The sequence below is a fragment of the Carassius auratus genome, unplaced genomic scaffold (genome assembly GCF_003368295.1).
Source record: "Carassius auratus strain Wakin unplaced genomic scaffold, ASM336829v1 scaf_tig00217833, whole genome shotgun sequence".
Lineage (NCBI taxonomy): Eukaryota > Metazoa > Chordata > Actinopteri > Cypriniformes > Cyprinidae > Carassius > Carassius auratus.
In genome coordinates this window covers 9,788-33,740 of record NW_020529266.1, presented here as the reverse complement: position 1 = coordinate 33,740, position 23,953 = coordinate 9,788, and the positions used below count along the sequence as shown (strand labels likewise).

At 38.3% G+C, this 23,953-nt stretch overlaps 1 pseudogene; it reads left to right on the top strand.

The window, feature by feature from the left end:
* The first annotated feature begins 1,098 nt into the window (after positions 1–1,098).
* On the top strand, positions 1,099–23,741 carry LOC113103484 (hereditary hemochromatosis protein homolog; annotated as a pseudogene).
* The last annotated feature ends 212 nt before the right edge of the window (positions 23,742–23,953 follow it).

The window sequence follows — 23,953 nt, the reverse complement described above, 5'->3', positions numbered from 1 at the left end:
TTTAAAATGTTCCAAATATTGTTTTAGAAGTCCCCAACAACAGTTTTGCATGCATGCAATGACAAAAAAAGACTAGTTTTCTTATAATATGCATTTATTTTTACCCGTTTTGACAGCGATTCTCAAATGATTCGTTTAGTGATTCACTTTTCAAAACCCCGCCTTCACGTGACGTTAGCGAGTATAGCCCAGAGTTCATATTGTAAAAGCACAATCAGTCTTTGTTTGTGTTAACTTGATGCATAAACATAACGTTTTTACCAAAAAAAAAGAAACCGCAGTAACGTTACGTTACTACGAGGTATGACTCTATTCTTAAAGAAAACTCTGAAAACAATGACAAACAATTCACATATCTCAATACAATTGTCATTGAAGACCTAGAAGCTAAACAGTGCTTACACAACAAACCAAACAATTATTAAGCATGCTACATAAAACATAAAAGCAACAATTATTAATAACACTTACAGGTTGTGATACGGAGGAGGAAGCTGATGCAAATACACTTGGAACTGAACCTTCCTTCAATATTAGCCGGCTCGCGAATGCAAGTTTGATTGCATTTAAGTTGGTAAAGCAATCGTCTTCAAAATGGCGTGAACAAAGCACAAGGCTCGGACTATACTTCTGTGGTACAGTTGTATATATGAATTGTAGCCACTTAGTCTTCAAATGCTCATCCTTGGGCAGATGAAAAAAGTTTGTTTTTGAATCGCACTTCAGAACACAGCGTCTCGTCGCCATGATGTTTTCTAGTTATCACTGGCGTCTTGGAGCGCAATAAGTGGGCGTGTCGTATTTAAATAACTTGACAAGTTGACGTCGTCTAGTCAGAGAAAAAGCTTTGGTCTTCTAACGATTCCTAAAAATGACTCAGAGTCGACTGTTACTTTTGAAAGACAATAACTTTATATACAGTGCACTGTCATATTTCAAAGTTTGCAGGATATTTTTGTTCACTTAGATCTATGTCACACACTACATGAAAGGTAAATTTCAAAATTACATGATAGGTGCTCTTTAACATGGCAGAGCCATGTGGAACACTTTTTATGATGGATGGATGCAGTTTATTTGACTATTATGGACTATTGAATATCACCCATTCACTGCCATTATAAAGCTTTTTTTATCATTTATCCCAATGAACAGCTGTCAGTGTGTTTGCATAGAGTGTATGTTGATATCATTCAAAATCTTGTTGCCACAGGTAAACACATACACCAGATAACCTATGGCTGTGAATGGAATGATGAGACTGGAGAAACAAATGTGTTTCGGCAGACTGGATTTGATGGAGAGGATTTTATGATTCTGGATTTGAAGAGGGAGAAATGGATCTCTCCAATGAAGCAAGGATTCAGCGCTCAAGAAAGGTGTAACAATGAATCCATCCGTTTTCAGTACTGGAAATACTACCTTCAAAATGATTGCATCGAGTCTTTGAAGGAATTACTGCAGCTTGCAAAGAGCTACCTGGAGAAAACAGGTATGTGGCAAGTGCATTAAAAAGTGAGTCATGTTTATAGATATGTAATATGTGTACAATATATGTACTACAGAGTTGGTTCTGTATGCATGAATCCATTAAGGCCAGTGGGAAAAAACTGTCAATGGGGTGCTTGTACACTAGATAAAATGATAAATAGATAGATATGTAACTGGCTGAAAGATAAACAGCACATTCAATTTTAAGTGTTATTTAAGCTTGTAGTTTTCCTCATATAGAAAAGATCTAAACTATGCATATGAATTTTTCGAGACTTATATTGTTCTTGCTCCATCCATGCAGTAAATGGACATTTTTGAATGTGCAAAGTATTCAGCTGCTTAGGTAATTGCATGGCGGGTGCAGGTGTGCAGGATTTGACTTCACTCACACATTGTCACAGTGTAAAAGTGGTGTTTACAGTGCGTGCATAGAGTTGTTTGTAACCGCACTGGATAGTACATTAACGTTAGCTCAAATGATATATAGGGAATTTTAATAATTAATCAGGAATATATATATATATTTATATATATTGCATATTACAGTTACTTTAAAATTAGGGCCGGGACTCGATTAAAAAAATTAATCTAATTAATTAGAGGCTTTGTAATTAATTAATCGCATTTTAATCGCATATAAATATTTGACCTGAAAACAGTGAGAAGTAATTTTTTTTTTACCTGGATTTATAGTATACCATTGAATAATGACTGAATACATAAGCTTAAGCAACAAAATATTGTTTATTTTTGTTCAACCAAGTCTAGCAGAACAGTGCAATTTTTGCCATGAAGTGTAGCAATAGCATATTTAGAAACAATTTAGAAATAGTACATTTCAGAAATTCAGGAAGCTTATAGGCGCTGGAACCTTCTGTAAAGTGTTTTTTTAAGTAAAACACAATACTGTCAATTACATTCAGAACATTGGAAACACTGACTATTAGAAAACATCTCTCTGTTGCTTCAGAGGCCATAACATACTAAGTCCAACTCTCAATAACCTTGGCCAAAACAATAAAGAGTTCAACATAAACTGTTGCACCAACAAAATAATACATAGTTCATCATAAAGTGTAAAGTCCAGGTTAGCTGCTATATGTTTTGCGTTGAGGTGATACTTGAGACTCGATGTGCTGCGCCTGCGGTGATATACGAACGCTAGTTGGTGCTCCAGTATAATCGGTCCGCCGAAACTCATCCAGTGAGAAACATTCCGCGGTGCAAAAATAAGTTATTAAAAATGCGGGAATTTTTTTTTCTGTAATTAATTAATCTTAGTTAACGCGTTATTTTTTGTGTAATTAATTAATCTCAATTAACGCGATAAAGTCCCGGCCCTAATTAAAATTATTGAAGATGAAAAATAGGTCAATTGTATATATCAATAGCTCATCACAAGGCACTGTAATTTACTCAATATGTCAATATTCCATTCTTCCTCTTTTACTGGGAATTAATGCAAATCGAACAGTGTTTTGTCCAGCAAATGGCTGTACGATTAAGTTAAAAACTCAAAGTTATCCCTGCTTATAATTCCAGGAAAAATTGTTTCTGGCCATGAAACCATTCTCCTGTCCTTATCAAATTTAGGTTACTGAAAAGTAACAAATAAGCTTTGTAGCTAAGATCAAACATTTCATTGACTTTGTGAAGTGAGCATTTTAGACAGAAGCAATCAGGAATATATATTGGATTTTAATAATTGAACTAATAATAAATCGAACTACGATTCACACAGAGTAAATATGCGTGCAACAATACAAACGGTAAAAACAATACAAGACAAAACGGATAACAGATGAGAGAGAGAGTCGATGAAAGGGTGAGCAGGAGAAAGAGAAAAAGGGCGAGATCACAGAATGATCGCCCAGAATGGCAAAATAACAGACAGTAACCTTTTGAAAGACAAGAAGGAATCAAATCACCTTGAAAAAGGTACTAGACAACCTTAAGCAGCATTTAAATAAAAAAAAAAGAAAGAAAATAATACTGCAAAAGACAAGCGTGCGTGTATCGTTCTTTTTGAGCTGGCCGTGTTCTCTCGTGTCTTCCGGGGGGAGCAGACTTGCGCAAAGTTTTAAATGTTCACTGACGGTGAAGTTACCAAAGAAATGATTCAGAGTTTGTCTCCCTCATGGAGGGATAGGCGAATATGAGAATAAAATTTAGTAAAGAAAAGAAAAGAAAAACGGAGAAACCAGACGTTCTCTCAGACGAAGTGCTCGTAAGAACTTTCTGTGTCAGTCTCTTATGGAGCGACTGGGTTTATGCCTCTGTTATGTTATCTGTTATCTGTTATGCCCGCGAACAACCAATGAACGTCCAAAGATCTGAAGCGGGAAAAAGTTCCTTTGTCTCTGGGGAGACACCCACTTGAGTGAGTTATGGTGTTGTCAAAATTCAGCAGTTATATTCAAGCAAGATGGTAATTACAGAAAAATACATTTTACTGTAATAAAGAGCGATTCAGTCAAAACAAAACAGTTAAACAGATACCAAGAATGGCAGGTAAAGGTAGAAGGAACATAAAGTTACATTCATATGCAGAATTACACACATTTTAAGTTTGATTAACATACAATAAAATTGCAGATACTGCAATTTGATATGAGAAAACATCTAATGCACAGAAGGAAATACAGTTAATACATTTAAAAGGTACTTTTCTCTTTTCCTTACAAGAATTCCAGCGAGCTGGGCTTTCTTGTTTCTCCCAGTTGGGTCATAAAGTTTTATGACCTGGTCAGAGGTAGGGTTACAAAACCATGACTCTATTTAAGAACATTACTTAGGAGAAACATTTCCAAGTTACAAATCAGAAAATCATAACCATTGTATAACAGAACTAACCAGTTATCACAAACCTATCAAATACATCTTAGTAATGACTTACATGATGAGTGTAAAGAAATGTTTGTGTGTGTGTGTGTGTGTGTGTGTGTAAAGGTGCAGAGAGAGTTCGTAATCTCTCTGAAGCTCAAACGTGACTCGCCGTGGAATGTCTGTTAACACTCCGGGGTGTCATAAAGTAATCTAAACCCAGCCATGCTGGCACCAGGCCGGTCATTTAGCTTGCAGAGAGTTTGAATTACATGCATGAGTTCAGAGGCTAAAAGCTTAGGGTTTCATTAGGAATGTGCATTGTTTTAAATTCAACGAGCCATGATTCATTAATTCAGAACCAATGAATGAATGAACTGCTCATATGCTACATGTTGTTAAGCTGTTGGTAAAATTGTGGGACACAAAAATGTATTGTCTGCCTCTAGGATGAAGGAGCAGCGCTATAGTTATCTTTTTGAGTACAATAGAAAAGCCAATGAGTTAGTTTAGAGAAAAATCATACATAACCCTCTTGGCGCCACGGTCCAGTTTACTCGACAAGATTCGGCACTGAATAAAACGGACGATTTTGTCAAATAGGTTGTCAAATTTCATGCTTCTATACAAAATCTTCGAGCTAGAGCGCACTGAATCAATGCGAACAAAAGCGGAGCTAGTGTGAGAGTGAGCCATTTTATCAGAGCAATATTGTCAACGTCAGCGAGTATTGGCATTAGATTATTATTGTTATCATTATTATTATTATCTAATGGCATCAATAAAGCTTCAATAAAGCCGCAATGAAGTGTTGGGACTTCTATTCGCGGACACTGATTCTGAAGGGGAATATCTGCATTCAGAAGATGACTGAAAGTGAAAGTATAGCCCTACACCAAGCACCAATGGTGAATCCATTGCCCAATGTAAATGGTCCTATGCCAAATGTCAGAGGTGTGAACGATGTTTGCAGGGGTCAGAGTGTTCATTGCGAAATTAGCAGGCGTGTTATTGATGCGGGGACGAGGCGGGAGATTTTTTCCGTACTAGACATGTATATTTGTCTTCTGACCGCACCTCTCTGCAATCGCGGCGACATTATTGTAGTGGAGACTTTGTCTAATGCCACTGGGTATGACTTGACTTGACAGACTTTTATTGTCATTCAGTATACAACAAGTGTGTACAGAACGAAATTTCGTTTGCATAGGCCACAGTTTCAGTACAGTGTAAATGTCAATGCAACAAAGTGTTCTAAAGAGTTCAACAGTCTGATGGCTTGGGGAAAAAAACTTTTATAGAACCTGGTGGTTAGGAGGCAAGGTGGGGAGTCACAATGACACTGACAGTAGTCTGAGCTGTGCACACTCGGCGCACGCTCGAGGCAGATCTGGCCGCGCTGCTCATAGCAGAAGCAGAGGCGATGTGACACGGGACAAAGATTTTGAACTAAACAGGTCTTGTCTACTTGTGTTTGTGTGTCATATGAATAATATATATAAAAGACCAAGTGCTACATGCATTTGGTTTGTTTCTACCATTTATTAGTAATGAATTACACAGTTTGTTTACTACTTACTATTTACCTGATCAGTCAGTATTGTGTAATATAGCACACAGAAGGTGAGGGACATTTTGGGGGGAAAGAATTGCTGCATTTTATCATTTAAACATGTGACTTTTCATGAAAATTCTATAATTCAAGATGGCCACCACCATATGATGTCATAATATGCAAATTAGATGGACACATTTAATCCCTAAATAAACATTAGGTCATCCTTAATATTTTTTATAATTGACAGAAAGTCTCTATCTTTTATCAGTTTTAAGATATAGCCTTTTGAAATTAAGATGTCAAAAACGAATGTTTTAGGAAAAAAACTCTGGCGCCTAAAGGGTTAATGGCATTCACACCCCTGTTCTGCCAATTCATTACCGTCAAAAAGACTCACTCTCTCAAATGTCCTGCCATTTATTAGTGATGGCGTTTTAACACAAGCATTGTCTAACTATGGAAAATTGGTCTCCTCGATTAAAAAGATTCCAGTTGGTGGTGTTCCTCCTTTACTGGAACATGGTTGCTTTCGGATGCTCAGTTTACATGATTGTAAACAATGACTCTGATCTAGACCTCACACTGGATTTCTGCGTTGATGATTTTGATAATGTGGTGTCCATAGCCTCTGACAAGATTGTGGTAAATTTGGCCACTTGGTCTGAACTTTTCGCAGCTAACAAGGGTATAACAATTGTGCAGCTGATACGGTTAGCACAGCTTAAGGTGGTGAAGAGTCAGCTGGTGAAGCAGCTGAAGTGGAATCAGCAGTGGCGTGGCCGAGTGATCATGATGGTGCTCATAGCACTGAGACTGGGAAGATTGCAGCAATGTCGTTGGATGAACAAATCCAAAGTGTAAAAGATGTTGAACAATAATAATGTTGTACTCATTAGTTAAGCATTAGTAAATAGTCAGTTCATGCTTTATAAAGCCTTGTCCCAAAATTAATAGTAATTAGTAAGCAGTTTATAAATACATCCATAAATAACTTGGTTTATAAGCACATCCATTACAAAGGAGATTAAAGGCTCCGTTATCTTCCTAAGAAAATAAATAAAACAAACACAGAGTGATACAGAACTAAGAAATATTTATCCAATAAAAGGAAACTGTACACTTGAATTGTATAATTGCATAGGTTTATATTTCATTTTCTTATCAAGTACACTTTAATTTTTTGCATCTTGAAAAAAATATTCCTGTGTTCTGTATCCCTCTGTGTTGTGTTTAAAGGTCCCATGACATGGATTATTTCCTTTTATTTAAATGCTTTTTAATGTTTCCTTAGGTATTTACACTTAAGTAGTTTATTAATCTTCTAATTCAACTGTCTTCATCATCTCATTAACTACTGACAACTCCTAAATAACTCCATCTGTTTTTGTCGGACCCCACTGATCCACACTCTAAAAAATGTTGGGTTATATATATAACCCAGTCCTGGGTTGAAATGGGACCAACCCAGCGGTTGGGTTATTTTGACCAGAGATGGGTAGTCTAGGGGACAAAGAGTAAAAGTCCTGACATATTTTTGTTCCACCCATGAACTCAGCAGCTGATTTCACCAGAGGAGAACGAAGTCATTCCTTCCAAGTCACAAGCAAGTCTTAAATGAAATCCCAAGACCTCAAAGAGTTAAAGTTAATGAGATAATTAAGTGATTAATTAAATGATGATTGCACATTAGTGGTGAATACCTGCTGTTAACAATCAACATCATTAAGGAAAATTGAAACACAAGAAATACATCTGACTCAAGGCACAACCTTAGATGAAATATACTGATTTATTACTTTATTTTTAAACACACGCAAGATGCCACTATAACTGTGGTCAAGGTTTGCTTTTAATAGTTCAAAGTAGTTTATTTCTAAGCAATGGCAATAATGTTTCACAGCATCATCAATTAATTAGTCACTTAATTAACTTTTAACTCTTTGGGGACCTGGGATTTGACTTCAGACTCATTTGTGACTTGGAAGGAATGACTTCGTTCTCCTCTGGTGAAATCAGCTGCTGAGTTCATGGGTGGAACAAAAATATGTCAGGACTTTTACTCTTTGACCCCTGGAGTACCCACCTCTGGTCAAAATAACCCAACCGCTGGGTTGGTCCCTGTGTAACTCAGGACAGGGTTATATTTAACCCAGCAGTTTTTAGAGTATAGTCAGCATTTTTTGTCCAGTGGTCATGTCTTACCTTTGCAATTACTGTATTGCATTAATTTTTGATATTTCTCATGGGGATTTAATATTTTTTTACTTTTCAGTTTGAGTTAAAACTCTTTTGGCTCAATTCATCTGTAAAAGAAAACATGCCTAATAATTCTGTACACCTGAATATAAAGAGTTTTTCTCTTCTAGCTTTCATGGTCAATTATATATCACTCATAAATTATTAAATAAAAAAATTATGGTAGTTATTAAGATTGATATGGTTTGGAATTGGTCAAATGTGCTTGGGAAAAATCACAATAAAACAATGTTTTAATGTTTAAGTTTGGAATAGGCATGGAGGAGGACACCAGCTTCAAGAGCCTTTTCCTCCAAAACCTCCTGTCACACAATGCCTATTCAACAACCACGTGACCTGGCATAGAAGGCCTTAAACAAGCACAAGGCCTCCACTAAAGGTGTGTGTAAGACCCCACTGATTCTGAATTACACATCCAAGAATCCAAAGCAGGAACCAGAAGGCACCCAGCATTGCCATAATGCAAGGCCCTTCTGTAGAAAGCCGCTAGCCAGCGGAGGACAGAGCCATCGCCATGACAAGAAACCCAGGTTCCAGACCAACCACTGGGAGAAGCCATAAAAAAGGGCATCCTCATCTTGCAAACACCACGGTATGTCCAACAGCAGTCCACTACAACATCCTCCTCCACACCCTTCATACAGGTGCCGAACGGAGGCTACACAAGGACAGCTGAGTTACTTACACCTACTTCTGAGTTACAGGAGCTGCTGACACTATCAAAAAAGCTCTTTAAACACAACTCAACTGAGGAGTCCTGGGAAGGACAAACTTCTGACTTCTTGTCTGAGGCAACAGCATCAGACCCCTCCAAGGGAGGACCATCCATTCTCCCCAGAAGCAGCCAGACAACATTGCCAACACAACTCAAGCAAGCTCAAGTCCATGCCGCCACAAGATCCAAGCAACACCACAAACATCAGATTTCCATTGATGTTCGAGCAAAACAGAGGGCTAACAACCACCTGCTGCTTTCCTGCCATCATCACTAGATCAGTCTGAAATTCTCTGCACACTACATAATCTCAATAGTATTTACCTGCCATCCCTGGAACCACCTGCACTCTCATCAGTGAAAGTATAACCTGACTGTTCCACATCGCGGGTACAATGGATGGCCTACTGGCTAACAACATTGACAAACAACCAACTCACCTAGTGAATGGAAGACACCATACTAGGAACAAAGAGATGTAAAACTTCCCTCCAAAAGGTACCATTCCTCATTGGCTCACTCAAATCCTGAGGGTATGACATCATCCCCCCTATATAGATCACCCCTCACCAGATCACCCCTTCTAGATTCAGGAATACCAAGAGAAGATGCTGATCTAAGAGCATTCACGCTAAGCTTGTGCCAGGCTTCAGCCTTGTCTATTCATTCATCAAGATCCTCTGATTTGACTGGTCTCATCAATTCACTTCAGCAGAGACCTTTATTTTACTGTATGTGTACGTTAAAAGTACCATTCCTGCAGCAAGAACTATTTTGACCTAAATGAAGATGAATGTCTTGGTTAATGTCTTGGTCTAGGTTTATGATGTGTTTATTGAACCAATCAGATAAGAGTAAATGAAGAGTCAGTGAGAGGCTCATGTGATTGGCTACAAGAAGGTGGCCCCACCCTCCCCCTCACGCTTGCAAATATCAGTTAGTGAGAGAATCGTGCCAAAATTGTAAGTGCAGAGAAAAGAAAGACGGAGCTGCACATATCGAATTATTTCGGGAACTTTTTGCCCCACATATGCAGTCAATCTGATTTGCAGTTCTTTAAACTGTTGTTTTCGCTTGCAAATCACCGTTCACAGGCTTGCAGTGCTTTTGACTGTCTTTTGGCAAAAGAAACGTGCCAAAAGTGTAAGCGCGGAAAAATGGAAGTCAGAAGCATGCAGATCATATTTATTTTGCTTTAGCATGAAGCTGCAGTTTCACAATACATGTATTACACTTACAAGTAACAGTAAAATGCTGCAAATCATTTTTTCTTACGCTTGAAAGCTTATCTTGCGCATGCAAATTTAATTTACGCTTACAGTCTTATGTACACTTCCGCAAATATTACCCTGCTTATGCAAATCTTTATGACGTCATTTTACCTTCATATTAACCCTCTGGAGTTGATTAACGCGGATACGCGTTATGAGGAATTTTCTCCTAATAACCCCGAAAATAACTTAAATTACACTTTCAGTTTTGATTAGATAAGAGCAATACATCAATCGAATCTGTAAAGGGTCTACTTTTTTGTATACAGACATAATAACAACAAAACTTTATGCACTTATAAAATAAAGATAACAAACAAGGTGTGCTGTCTGCAGCCTTGGTCTGCGCTGATCTTCATGTACAAACACGCCATTAAAATGAACTGTAACTCAGTGAATACTCAAACGAAGAAACATGAGAGATATATCTTAACAAAGCCTGACTTTTAAACTAAACAACTGCTACCGAAAAAAATTTTCTGATAAAGTAATCCATATGAAAACAACGCAATGTCTGTTTTTCACGTCTCCCTTCATAATATCTAATGAGGCCACGCCCCCGCGCTGAACGCGCTATTCAGATTCTAATGTTTCACTGAAGCGTGCGGCTTGAATACGCCCAAACAACATTAGACAACGCAGCCAGACTGTTCTTCAAATTTTTTTATTTTACTGTTTGCTTCGCGATGAGAGGAATAAGACATAAATCGCCCCAAAAAGATGTGATGTGGTTTTGGATTTGAGATTTGGATTTCCTCAGAAAAAAAGAATGAAGCACTTTATTCAGCAGAGATCATAAACATAAGTCTCTTTTTTTATTTATTTATATACTTCTACTACTTTTCACATAACGTGTAAACATTTTACTAGTTAGAGTTTTTCCAAATACTTTTTCCAAACTATAATTCCTGACTAAATGTATAATCAAGTGAAACATTATGAAGTTTTAATACAATATAAACAATTTACAATACTATACCATTCAAAAGCTTGATGTAAATAATATAAATGCAGGGCTCCAAACTGCGACTAAAACGGTCGCATTTGCGACCATAAATATTAAAATGCGAGTGAAGTTTTTGCTGAGGTCGCCACTGGCGACTAGGCGTATGTATTTACATGTTATCTTTTAAAAAATTGCATGTAATGCCTTTTTTCCTGATTGTTTTGCATTCACATCTTTTGTTATGTTAATGTATTGAGAGAATGCGCATCGAAGTTTTAGAGGGAAAAAGAGTTTTAAACAGTCCTCATCTGCCGCGCAGCAGCGCTGACACACACCTGATAAACGCGCGAGAGAGAGAGAAATGATGGAGACTTGAAGAGAAAGTGCAGAAAAACAGTGTCTATTTCGTTCATAACTTGAACAAACTAAAACAGATAAAGCTGTCATCTGTGTGGATATTGGCAATATCATTAACAGTTCTTGTTTATAATCATAAGGCTTCTTCTTAATAAGATCTTAGTGCATGCTGTGTTCTGTTAATGCATGCACTTCATTATTTGACGTGCGTTTGCCGTCCAGTAATCACTTTGTGCTTTGTTACTTTTTAATTTACAAAGTATCAGCTTTAAAATTATTCCAAATTCATAACAAAATTCAAACAATAAATACAGTTTTGGTTCTCTTTAAGGGGCCGTTCACATATCGCGACTAAAAACACATGGAAAACGCTAGGTGCGCCGCTTTCTTCTTTCCAAAGCGCTCGGATAGAAGCGCTCCTGTGGCGTCTGCCTTTGCTAAGCAACCATGAGCTGCTCTCTCCATGAAGACGCGGAAATTTCAGCAAAGGATAAATGGATTTGCAGCACTAAAAGTCGCTTGCAGTAGCTCTGTTACAAAATTTATTTAAAAATGGCTATCCACATACAGCTATGCTCAGCTGTTCCTTCATCTTGGCTGAGCTTTCAACGTTGGTACTGGAAAGGATGAAGCTGATTGGTTGGTTCTAGTCACATGACCTGCGGTGCGCGCTTGCGGGATTCTGAAGTTGAGTTGAGATGTTTTTAACTCGATGCGATCGCGAGTAGTGCCTCAGTTCAAGCAGCACGTGAACCTATCATACCTTGCTCTTTACTACTAGAGTACATAATGAACATGAATTAACATCAAAAGGTAGGCTATTTTATAAGAGATTATACAGTACAACACTTTCAAACTGCCGAAAACGTGTAAAGCTTGTAAGCATTGCAACATAATATTAACCTCAGTAACCTTTCGGTGTCCATCATCAGTCAGCTAGAAAAATAACTTAAAGAGGAGCATTTTGCTATATTTATGAGCTATTCAATTTTAATATGTTTACTTAACCTGTTGTCTACATGATTCAACTCCTCCTATAAAATTACATTTTACTAATTAAGAAAAACAGACTGAAAGTGTGAAAGACATGCACTCTTAAAAATAAATGCGCTTAAAAGGTTCTTCACAGAACAATTTTGGTTCCACAATGAACCATTCAGTAAAAGGCTCTTTGAAGAACAATTTCTTTCTGACCTTTCCATAATCTGTTATTGTCTTCAAATGTTAAAGGTTCTTTATGAAATCATTTAGACAGGAAAAAAAGGTTCTTCTATGGTATCATGAAGCACCTTTATTTTTAAGAGAGTATGACAACATTTACAGGATACATTGAGGAGGACCCCAAACTATACTCAGGGGCCAAGTGATGCTTATGGTCCATGATATTGGTACAGATTTTGTGTAATAAACAACGCATGACTGTATATTTCAAGTAGGAAAAGACATTTAGCTCCCACTTTAAGTGAACCTTCATTCCCAGGTCATCTACAAGATGGATTAAAATGTTGATAAAGTCAACAAAAGATGACACAAACACATCAGTATGATTAAAAAGTTAAAATGTAAAATAAATAATTTAAATAAAACACATAAAACATGTTTATTCTGTGGCACCTAAAAAATCATTTGGCGCCTAAGTTTTTTTCTTATAGGAGCCAATGGCTCCTAAGTCGATTTTTTTGTTTGGAGCCCTGCAAATGTAACAAATAAATGTAACTGTAACAAATGTAACAAACAATGCTGTTCTTTCAATTTATCCCCCCTAAAAAACCTGAAAAAAAAATATTCTCCGCTCTTTTCAACATTAATAATAATAATAATAATAATAAAAAATAATAATGATAATAATAACAATACATGTTTTTTTTTTTTTTTGCCATATCTAGACGACCAGCCCAATGCATAATTTTTTCAAATGTTTCTCCTGGATTGACTCTAAGTAATGAGGCTTGTTGATATTTTGTGCTAAAACCATCCACAAGTGTGTCAGTTAACTGTACATCATCTCTGTTCCGGTTCTTTCTTAGCACAGCGAGCCCGTCTTTCATAAGCATTCCATTTACGCAGGACATATTCATCTGGAGATTCATCATCTTTTTGCTTAATCAATGTTACTGATGTGAAAGGAATCTAACCACTGCCCAGGATATTTTGGATTTCTTTTCGGAACTCATGTAAGGCTCTCCAAAGACCCTGTCCTTCAATCCACAAGTCTATCCATTGGTCTGTCGTTTTTGTGACGTTGGAAAGCGTTCCCATCTGTCTCTTGGGATTTTAGCTTTCACAACAGTGTGTATGTCTTTTAGTGCCATTTGATGTGCTTCAACCAAGGAATCTAATTCTCGCCAAAACTCTATGTTTGGATCTTCTCTCTTAAGGTGTGGAAAAGCTGTAAGAATGGCTTGACGTTCTCCTGGTGTGAATGGTCTTTTTCCATCATCAATTCATATTGTAATTCTTTTAACAGCAGGTGAAGAGAATTCAGGACCGACCTTGTCCTTTTGTCTCCTCACCCCAATCAGAGGCAGGTGCTGGTGTTTATCGCGACATGTCTGTTTTGCTGGGCTGATTTGGATCTGGTTATCACTGGAGCAGCCTGTGCGGATGCAATAAATATTTTGTCAACTGGCCATCCATTTGGCTTACTAGAACCTTTACATTGTCCAGGCAAAGTTGGATAAATTGGGTTGTATGGAGGAGGCATTACAGTTTTTGCAGTGTTTACTGGTTCTTGCAAATATTTTCTTTCAGCCTCGGCTATTATATTTGTCCAATCTGGATCAAATGAATCATCAACGACGGTGTTCTCTTTTACTGAACATGTAATGGACATGATTTTATTCAACTTGTTATATGCTTCAATCTGTCAAGTCAAGTCACCTTTATTTATATAGCGCTTTAAACAAAATACATTGCTTCAAAGTGACTGAACAAATTAATTAGGAAAACAGTGTCTCAATAATGCAAAATGATAGTTAAAGGCAGTTCATCATTGAATTCAGTTATGTCATCTCTGTTCAGTTAAATAGTGTCTGTGCATTTATTTGCAATCAAGTCAACGATATCACTGTAGATGAAGTGACCCCAACTAAGCAAGCCAGAGGCGACAGCGGCAAGGAACCGAAACTCCATCGGTGACAGAATGGAGAAAAAAAACCTTGGGAGAAACCAGGCTCAGTTGGGGGGTCAGTTCTCCTCTGAACAGACGAAACCAGTAGTTCAATTCCAGGCTGCAGCAAAGTCAGATTGTGCAGAAGAATCATCTGTTTCCTGTGGTCTTGTCCTGGTGCTCCTCTGAGACAAGGTCTTTACAGGGGATCTGTATCTGGGGCTCTAGTTGTCCTGGTCTCCGCTGTCTTTCAGGGCAGTAGAGGTCCTTTCTAGGTGCTGATCCACCATCTGGTCTGGATACGTACTGGATCCGGGTGACTGCAGTGACCCTCTGATCTGGATACAGACTGGATCTGGTGGCTACGGTGACCTCGGAACAAGAGAGAAACAGACTAATATTAGCGTAGATGCCATTCTTCTAATGATGTAGCAAGTACATTGTGTGTTATGTGAAGTGTTTCCGGTTCCGGTTTACCTAATTAATGCAGCCTAAAAATCCTTTAACTGATTTGGATATTAAAAGCATATTAGTATGTTATGTGGAGGGCTGGGTACCGAACTTCGATGCCTTTATGGTATCGAACGAAAAACTTCTATACTATGAGTTTCGAAAAATTATTTATCTTTCGGTGCCAAATTTCGGTTCCAAAAACCAAGCGGCCGGGTTTTTTTTTTTTTTGCCAAGCGGCTGTGTCTGTGTGAGCTTGTAGCATACGTGCATGTAAGGACCTAAATTCGCAGTGAATGGCTGTCGACCACCACGTGACTTGACGGGGAGGATTTTTGAAGATACTCGTAGTCACACAACACAAATGTAGTTGTTTTTTCTCAAAACGTTTCCGTTTTACAATGTCAAAAAGGTCTAAAGTGTGGCTACACTTTATAAAAGTGGATGCCGAGTCAGCAAAGTGCAACATATGCGATAAGAGTATTGCAACCAAAGCGGGCTTGCCCTCCCTCCCTGTTTAGTTTGGTCTACTCCATTGCGTATCTTGAAACACGCCCCCTATCACGTTGTCTAAAAAACAGAGAGAGAGACAGATTTATCCGGTTCAGCGAATTTCTCTAAGCAGCAGGCCACTGTATACGTTCACTTAAAACATAACCGACTGTGTTTAGGAGAATACTTGCAGAGATAATTATTTTGATATAATTGTGGGTATGTGTTCATTCAGAAGCTACGAAACGTGAAAGATGAATTCATTATCTGTACGCACATGGTCTGAAATGCTGGTCGTAGCGCGTGCTTTGAATGAGTGAGTGCAAGCTCAGAACGCGCACGAATTGTTTAAAATGCTTGAATCAGCAATATTTAGAAACGAGTGCAAACAATCAGCTTTTTTTCAGCCCTTCAAGCGAGTGAACAAAGCGAATCAAGTAAGGAATGTGAATCGCTCACTAGGAGTCGCTAAATGAACAGCTGATTTCTTTTTTTTTTACGGAGGATCAGTTGCCATATTGGTTAAAATCCCCAAACTGTTTACTTAAATATTAAATTAATAAATGACATCAAAACAGGAGCGTTTGCGTTATGATGTGGTGGGCTGCTGTGGGCCAGAAAGTCCAGGGCCACTTTTTGGTTCCTGTCCACCCCTGAATGGCGCACCCCTATCCAAAAAGCACAACCAGTTGTATTAATAATGTTATCCTGAGTGTGAAGTGTTACCAGAATTTGTTTTAATTAAGGTGAAAAATAAAAGTTTTGTGTTTCATGTATTTGTGTTGATGTTGAAATGGATTTTAAAACATATGGTATCGAAAAAAGTATTGTTAGGAACCGATATCGAAACTGAGGTATCGAAATTGGCACTGGATCAAAAGATTTTGAACCATACCCAGCCCTAGTTATGTGTATGCCAGGTTAAAGAGATGGGTCTTTAATCTAGATTAAACTGCAAGAGTGTGTCTGCCTCCCAAAACAATGTTAGGTAGGTTATTCCAGAGTTTAGGCACCAAATAGGAAAAGGATCTGCCGCCCGCAGTTGATTTTGATATTCTAGGTATTATCAAATTGCCTGAGTTTTGAGAACGTAGCGGACGTAGAGGATTATAATGTTAAAAGAGCTCATTCAAATACTGAGGTGATAAACCATACAGGGCTTTATAAGTAATAAGCAATATTTTTAAATCTATACGATGTTTGATAGGGAGCCAGTGCAGTGTGGACAGGACCGGGCTAATATGGTCATACTTCCTGGTTCTAGTAAGAACTCTTGCTGCTGCATTTCGGACTAGCTGTAGTTTGTTTACCAAGCGTGCAGAACAACCACCCGATAAAGCATTACAATAGTCTAACCTTGAAGTCATAAATGCATGGATTAAAATTTCTGCATTTGACATTGAGAGCATAGGCCGTAATTTAAATATATTTTTGAGATGGAAAAATGCAAGTTTTACAAATGTTAGAAACGTGACTTTCTAAGGAAAGATTGCGATCAAGTAGCACACCTAGGTTCCTAACTGATGACGAAGAATTGACAGAGCAGCCATCAAGTCTTAAACAGTGTTCTAGGTTATTACAAGCAGAGTTTTTAGGTCCTATAATTAACAACTCTGTTTTCTCTGAATTTAGCAGTAAGAAATTACTCGTCATCCAGTTTTTTATATCGACTATGCATTCCATTAGTTTTTCAAATTGGTGTGTTTCATCGGGCCGCGAAGAAATATAGAGATGAGTATCATCAGCATAACCGTGAAAGCTAACACCATGTTTCCTGATGATATCTCCCAAGGGTAACATATAAAGTGTGAAGAGTAGCGGCCCTAGTACTGAGCCTTGAGGTACTCCATACTGCACTTGTGATCGATATGATACATCTTCATTCACTGCTACGAACTGATGGCGGTCATATAAGTACGATTTAAACCATGCTAATGCACTTCCATTAATGCCAACAAAGTGTTCAAGTCTATGCAAAAGAATGTTGTGGTCAATTGTGTCAAACGCAGCACTAAGATCCAATAAAACTAATAGAGAGTGTGGCGAGTGGGGCGGGGCCGAGAGGCGTGGGAACGAGGAGTGGGGCGCAGGTGTAGCTCATCTCCAATCACTACACCTGGCCTCACTCCTCGTTCCCACGCCTCTCGGCCCCGCCCCACTCGCCACAGAGAGATACACCCACGATCAGATGATAAGAGCAGATCATTTGTAACTCTAAGGAGAGCAGTCTCAGTACTATGATACTGTCTAAATCCTGACTGGAAATCCTCACATATACCATTTTTCTCTTAAGAAGGAATATAATTGTGAGGATACCACCTTTTCTAGTATCTTGGACAGAAAAGGGAGATTCGAGATTGGTCTAATATTAACTAGTTCTTTGGGGTCAAGTTGTGTTTTTTTTGATTAGGAGGCTTAATAACAGCCAGTTTGAAGGTTTTGGGGACATATCCTAATGACAATGAGGAATAATAATAGTCAGAGGAGGATCTATGACTTCTGGAAACACCTCTTTTAGGAGCTTAGATGGTATAGGGTCTAACATACATGTTGTTGGTTTAGATGATTTAACAAGTTTATACAATTCTTCCTCTCCTATAGTAGAGAATGAGTGGAACTGTTCCTCAGGGGGTCTATAGTGCACTGTCTGATATGATACGGTAGCTGACGGCTGAATGGTTGCAATTTAATCTCTAATAGTATCGATTTTAGAAGTAAAGTAGTTCATAAAGTCATTACTGTTGTGGTGTTGGGAAATGTCAACACTTGTTGAGGCTTTATTTTTCGTTAATTTAGCCACTGTATTGAATAAATACCTGGGGTTATGTTTGTTTTCTTCTAAAAGAGGAGAAAAGTAATCGGATCTAGCAGTTTTTAATGCTTTTCTGTAGGATAGGTTACTTTCCCGCCAAGCAATACGAAATACCTCTAGTTTTGTTTTCCTCCAGCTGCGCTCCATTTTTCGGGCTGCTCTCTTTATAGTGTGAGTATGCTCATTATACCATGGTGTCAAACTGTTTTCCTTAACCTTCCTTAAGCGTAAAGGAGCAACTGTTTTTAAAGTTTTAGAAAAGAGAGAGTCCATAGTTTCTGTTACATCATCAAGTTGTTCTGAGGTTTTGGATATGCTAAGGAATTTGGATACATCAAGAAGATAACTTAAAAAGCAGTCTTTTGTGGTAGAAGTGATGGTTCTTCGATACTTGTAACAAGAAGTAGAATTTACAGTTTTGGCTATATGAAGTTTGCACAAAACTAAATTATGATCTGAGATATCATCACTTGGCTGCATAATTTCAACACTATCAACATCAATTTCATGTGACCGTATTAAATCTAGAGTATGATTTCGACAATGAGTAGGTCCTGAAACATGTTGTCTAACACCAATAGAGTTCAGAATGTCTATAAATGCTGATCCCAATGCATCTTTTTCATTTCAACATGGATATTAAAATCACCAACTATTAAAACTTTATCTGCAGCCAGAACTAACTCGGATGTAAAATCACCAAACTCTTTAATAAAGTCTGTATGGTGGCCTGGTGGCCTGTATACAGTAGCCAGTACAAACATAACAGGGGATTTATCATTAACATTTGTTTCTCTGGATAATGTTGATACCGAATCGAACATCATTAGCGCCCGGCATGAATAACAATCTTACTGTATTTACGCTTAGCATTAGCCAGCACTTTTAAAATTTGCCAAGATGTCAGGCGCTCTGGCTCCCGGTTAAACATTTGACTATGGTGGCTGGTGTCTCTATATTCACGTTCCGTACAATAGAGTCGCCAATAACTAGAGCACTTTCATCAGGTTTCTCAGTGGGTGCATCACTGAATGGGGAGAACCTGTTAATGTGTGGATCGGTTCACCTGCGGTTGTTTGATGAACTTGTGAAAAACTGGAGCGACAGAGAGGAGAGGAAAAAAAAAAAAAAACGGATAGTTCAAATGAAAACGCTAATGACAAGCTAACGAGTGCTAACGCTTTGCAGGTGTACTGCACTCACAGATTTAAAATAAAAGTGAATGATCAAAATTAATCTGAAAAGAGTGATCAATAATAGAGAAATATGGTGGGAATTAAGTTATATTTTATCACTTTAACAACAGAGAGTGATAGTTAAGATAAAGAGGTCTAGAAAAAAAAACAGCTACACTGAGCTACGATCAGCTGCAGCAGGGCCAGCAGGCCAACAGGAAGCAGAGAAAACACTGTTTTGGAACTGAAATCCCATCTGCACTGCAACAAATTCCACCTTGTTTCACATTCCAGTGGGCTGCCAGAATCGGAAAGGATGTCAACTTGACTGAGTCTTTTTGGATCATGAACCATTCTAAACTGTTCATCCATAAAAGCATCAACATTCAGTCTTTTCTTCAAAAACTTGTTGCTTGTTTTTCTTCTTTTCCAAGTACCAAGCAGATAAAGTCTCTGTCATTTTTGCAGAGGATCTGCTGAAGGGATGGGTCCTGCCCTCCCTCTCTTTCTCTCTCTCTCTCTCTCTCTCTCTCTCTAGCTGACAACTCAAAAAAAAAAAGAAGGAAAAGGAAAGTTAATCCCAAATATTCTTACAATTTCTTTTTTTTTCCTTTTGAGTTGAGCTGATCTGTCTCTTTCCCAAACACTGAACAGCTTTTCTGTAAAATATCAGAAGGCCCACGATTCTAGCCACTATAATTCATAAAGGTACCTTTTTACCTTAGCATGTTTTAAACATTTTAGGGTTCTCAAAACAGCACTACCTTTAGCGCAGACCTGCCACTTTAAACCGCTACTAATCTCACAGCTCGTAGCACTTCCCACAGCCTTAGATGAAAATGTACAGATTTATTTATTTTTTAAACACACACAAGATGGGCCATAATTGTGGTCAAGGTTTGTTATAATAGTTCAAAGGAGTTTGTTTCGAAGCGATGGCAATATTGTTTCACAGCAAACATTTGTGCTTTTGCTGAATCAAAACTCACAAACGTCATAAAGTGTTTTTCTTTGGTATATTAACTTACATGCAGGTATTGTACTTCAAAAAAAACAAAAACTATTAACAAATTCCACCTTAATGTGTCAACATTTAACAACAAATATAAGGAGCTGTATCAGCTCAGGCTTTTAGACATGAATACTTATCATACGATTCTCAACAGTGTTGATAATTGTTCAGAATGCAGTGCATAATGGAAGTTTTTACTATGGAGTTACCCAGCATGCATTGCATCATGAAGCATTTTGTTGACTGTCACCGTTGTGGAGATTCGTACACTGGTTCTTCATGTCTGAGTGTGATTAAGTAGTACAGTAGATAATTATTATTTTTTTTTTTCATATAAATTAAATAAAAAACATTTTGAGAAAAATCAGGCCAGTTCATGAGGCGTAACACAGCAGATGATAATAGCTAATATCTCATCTTTGTACAACACCACATGCATTACTACAAAGAGAGATCTATCATAGCAAGCTCAACTAAAGCAAACACTGATCTCCATGATGGTAGCATCATTTTAACCAATAAAACATCAACATCTGATCCTCTGTAATTCTCAATAACAGCAGGTGTTCATCACTAACGCACAATCATCATTTAATCAATCACTTAATTATCTCATTCACTTTTAACTCTTTGGGGACTTGGGATTTGACTTCAGACTCATTTGTGACTTGGAAGGAATGACTTCGTTCTCCTCTGGTGAAATCAGCTGCTGAGTTCATGGGTGGAAACAAAAATATGTCAGGACTTTTACTCTTTGACCCCTGGAGTACCCACCTCTGGTCAAAATAACCCAACCGCTGGGTCAGAACAACCCAACTGCTGGGCTGGGCCCTTTTTTATTCTTTAGCATGGTGTTTTTTTGTTTTGTCCAATGAAATCTATTTTTGTGTAAAAAAAAATTCATGTTATTCTACTCATTTTGAATGATTGCTTGTAAGCATCTAATTTGATTATTTCTAATTAATTAAAATGAGTTACATTTAATTAATAATATTGTTTGTAATCTTTTGAGAATTTTATTGAGTTAATATAGAGAATCACTTTTTACAGTGCAGTCTGGTTAGTAACGTGAAGCTGGTGATGCTGTTTGTGAGTTGTTTAATCCTCGTCGGCTGAGGTCTTCAGAGAAGTAATGTCTTTTATCTTTAGCTGAATTCATCTCAAGCTGTGGCTGCTGTCAGTTGTTGTGTTTCTGTTCAATCTCGTTTTTCTATCCTCTTCTTTCCTTCAGTGATTTTGGTTGAAACAAGCTCTGTGCCAAAAATATGTTGCTATCTGGGTCAGATCCTGTCTTTGCCTGGCAGACTCTCTGCCATTTTCCAAGAGGGTTACAATCACCTCTACTATTCCATATGCACCTAAAGGGTTATTCATATGTGTAAGTGTTTTCCGAAACCCTCCTTCGGGAAGGATCGGGCTTCAGCAACATTCCTGTTTCAAGTGGAATGGGCACGTTTCCCAGTATTGTCCATTCTCACTGAGTAGGTTAGTGCCACAACAACACTGATTGGCCTTCTTGTTGCAAGCGATGCCCTACCAAAAAGGGGTGCAGGAGGTTCGCACAAGAGACCGGAAGGGGCAGCATCTATGGCGCTTTGGTAGGGATACCAATTCATCGGTCATTACCGATGAGACATTTAGAGTGACCGACTGAAAACTGAACTTCTCAGTTATGCGTGTATGTATGTAACCTTTGTTCCCTGAAGGAGGGAACAGAGATGTCACATCACATCAGCACGGCTGCTGTACCACTGCTGAGCAGCAAGGTCACCGGCACCCATATCACCCTGGAGCCCAAGACCGGTTTCCCACTGGAAGCTAAGCAGGGCTGAGCCTGGTCAGTACCTGGATGGGAGACCTCCTGGGAAAACTAGGTTGCTGCTGGAAGAGGTGCTAGTGAGGCCAGCAGGGGGGTGCTCACCCTGTGGTCTGTGTGGGTCCTAGCGCCCCAGTGTAGTGATGGGGACACTATACTGTCAACGAGCACCGTCCTTCAGATGAGACGTTAAACCGAGGTCCTGACTCTCTGTGGTCATTAAAAATCCCAGGATGTCTTTCGTCAAGAGTAGAGGTGTGACCTCGGCATCCCGGACAGATTCACCATTGGCCTCTGACCATCGTGGCCTCCTAACAATCCCCATATCTGCTGATTGGCTTCATCACTCTGTCTCCTCTCCATCAGTAAGCTGGTGTGTGGTGGGCGTTCTGGCGCAATATGGCTGCCGTCGCATCATCCAGGTGTATGCTGCACACTGGTGGTGGATGAGGAGATACCCCCGACTATGTAAGCGCTTTAAGTGCCCAGAAAAACGCTATATAAATGTAAGGAATTATTATTATTATTACTATTCTCAGCTAAAACTTGCATATGCGTTGCACCTACTTCCTTGTGCTATAATCAGTGGCAGCTGGATGCAATTGTCGCATATTGATGTGTATTGGCTCTTTTAGTTTACACTTGAAGTGGATTGGGTTATGTACATAATCCAGACGTACCTGCTCAACAGAATTTGAACAAAGGGTCTATTAATCGTTTCTTGATTGTTTGAGATAAAATTATGTTGTAGTGGGCTGTTATGCTCACTTGTTGAAGTGCCATTATTTTTTTTTATTTTTTTTTACACATTTGATATAATTTTTTATTTTATATATATTTTTTAGTGATCCAAATTTTTCTCTCTCTAGTCTCTCCTCAGGTGTCTCTATTGCAAAAGAATGCATCGTCTCCAGTCTTGTGTCACATCACAGACTTTTATCCCAGTAATATTGCAATCACTTGGATGAAAACGGACAAGAGTATTCTAAGGATGTGAAGGTTGGTAAACTTCTTCCCAATGAGGACAGAACCTTCCAGAAGACTGTAACCCTAAAGGCTGAACCTGATGAATGGATGAAGAACGAGTACAGCTGTGTGGTGAAGCACCAGAGCAAAATCATCAGAAAGACACTAACAGAGAATGAGATCAGGACTAATATCAGTAAGAGTCTTTGTATAGATAGAATGTGAGGCTAATGAATGTTTATGCAAACCACTGTCAGAGTGAATTGGAAATACCAACTGCTGTCACAGTCATAATGAGTTGTTGTGTCTTCAAGATGTCAACCAGCTCTTAACATTGTCTGAATCTTTCAGAAGTCTGATGTATATTTTCTATAAACAGAAACACCTGAACCTGTTGGCATGACTGTTGCTGTTGCTTCTATGGTGTCTCTGTTGCTGTTGGTCATCGTTGCTGTTCTTGGGTATTTCATATACAGTATTGTTCAAAATAATAGCAGTACAATGTGACTAACCAGAATAATCAAGGTTTTTAGTATATTTTTTATTGCTACGTGGCAAACAAGTTACCAGTAGGTTCAGTAGATTGTCAGAAAACAAACAAGACCCAGCATTCATGATATGCACGCTCTTAAGGCTGTGCAATTGGGCAATTAGTTGAAAGGGGTGTGTTCAAAAAAATAGCAGTGTCTACCTTTGACTGT